The sequence below is a fragment of the Sorex fumeus genome, unplaced genomic scaffold (assembly GCF_029834395.1).
Source record: "Sorex fumeus unplaced genomic scaffold, SorFum_2.1 ptg000051l, whole genome shotgun sequence".
Classification (NCBI taxonomy): domain Eukaryota; kingdom Metazoa; phylum Chordata; class Mammalia; order Eulipotyphla; family Soricidae; genus Sorex; species Sorex fumeus.
In genome coordinates, this window is record NW_026606108.1 from 38713801 (window position 1) to 38715832 (window position 2032).

Here is a 2032-nt window from a genome sequence, read left to right on the forward strand (position 1 = left end):
CTCCTGCTTTGAGTGTATGTTTGGTTATTATTGCTATTTTGTTTGCTTATTTGTTTTCCACCACACTGGCGGTGCTCAGAGGCTACTCCTGTTGTGTTCTGGAAAGGTGGTACCTGGGATTGAATCTGAGCTTCCAGCATGCGAACCATGCACTCAGCCAGTTGAACTGTCTCTCTAGCTGGGTTGTCTTGGGTTTCATGTCATTTTTTCCTAGGTTATTTTTTGGGGGGATTGGGAATACTTAATTTTTTTCCATATAAATTCATGGTAATTGCTTCTTCACTCTGTGCCACTTCCGCTTAGAAGAGATTTTGTAGGAATGTTCTATTTCAAATAGTGGGGGGACTTTGTCCTTTAAAATGCTATAAAATACACATTACACCACTTATTAATTCGGTTCTCAGACTGTCCCCATTTTAGGACCCTGGTCTAGCTGACTTGTGTGATGTTTGGCCTCATGCCTTGCATTGTTTGAATCCTTTGTTGCTTTCTGACATTCAAAATGTTTCAGGTTCATCTGGGACCTCCTCTCCTGCTGCAGGTCTGGAATCAGATATTTCTCCAAGAAGCCTAGGATTTTTTGCTCATTTGTTTTTTTTGTTTTTGCCACACTTAGCAGAGCTCAGGATTTACTCCTGTTTCTGCGCTCAAGAATCACTCCTGGTGGTACACAGGTAACCATGTAAGATGGCAGAGATCCAACTTGGGTCAGCTGCATGCAAGGCAAGCACCCTACCTACTGTACTATCTCCCCAACCCTTATTTTTATTTTTTAATCCACACCCGGCATTACTTTGGGACTACTCCTGACTTAGCACGCGACAGGGACAAATGGAGACGTTACTAGCGCTTGCTCGAGCAAATCAATGAGTAACGGGAAGTCAAGTGATCAAGTGACCTCCTGGCTTTGCGCTCAGCGGCCCATCCAGCATGAAAAGTATGTCCGGGAATTATGTCTGGATATATTCGAAAGTATGCAGTATGTCTTGCATGCTAAGTAGATGCTCAGCCTTTGAGCTATTTGTCTGGTCGTCTTTTCTTCCTTTGCCCTCATTATATATATATGTTTTTTTGCTTTTTGTGTCACACCTGGCAATGCACAGGGGTTACTCCTGGCTCTGCGCTCAGGAATTACCCCAGCGGTGCTCAGGGGACCATATGGGATGCTGGGAATGGAACCCGGGTTGGCCACGGGCGAGGCAAACGCCCTACCCGCTGTGCTATTGCTCTAGCCCCTCATTGTATGTTTTTAAAAGAGTTTTACTGAGATAGAGCTTTACACACTGCTGTAGGCTAAATGTGTCCCCTCAGAATTTATTCTGTTATTCTGTTACTGGAGAGATAGTACATTAGTAAGGAACTTGCCTTGTACGTGGATCAACCAGGGCTCAATCCCTGACAACCCATATGGTCCCCCCAAGCACCACCAGAAGTGATTCCTGGATGAAGAGCCAGGAAGAACCCCTGAGCATTGTACAGTGTGGCCCTAAAACCCAAAAATAAAAAATTTATTCTGGTTCTTGCTTTGTTAGCACGTATATTAAAATTGGAATGACACAGAGAAGATAATCATGGCCCCTGCACAAGGATGACATGCAAATTAGTGAAGCGTTCCTTATAAAATTTTTTTTAAAGTATTCTATTGGGGGCTGGAGCGATAGCACAGCGGGTAAGGCGTTTGCTTTGCACGCAGCGAACCTGGGTTCAATCCCCGGCATCCCATATGGTCCCCCAAGCACTGCCAGGAGTAATTCCTGAGTGCAGAGCCAGAAATAACCCCTGAGCATCGCTGGGTGTGACCCAAAAAGCAAAAAAAAAAAAAGTATTCTATTGGGCTACAGAGATCTCAATGGATTGAGCACTTGTTTTGCACTCTGAACACTCAGGTTAGATCCCCAGTACCACTTGGTTCCCCCGAGCATAGCCAGGAGCAACTCCTGAGCACAAATCCTGGAGTAGTGCTTGAGTTCCACCAGGTAAGCTCAAAAACAAAACAAAAAGTACCCCAAAAGTTGTTCCTAAAATCACTTGA

The 2032-nt window shown here is 44.6% G+C and overlaps 1 non-coding gene across 1 annotated transcript; it reads left to right on the forward strand.

Annotated features, from left to right (window-relative positions):
• The first annotated feature begins 1520 nt into the window (after positions 1 to 1520).
• LOC130033254 (U6 spliceosomal RNA) lies at positions 1521 to 1628 on the forward strand. The gene has a single exon (XR_008793955.1). It is a non-coding gene; the product is annotated as a U6 spliceosomal RNA (small nuclear RNA).
• Positions 1629 to 2032: the final 404 nt, after the last annotated feature.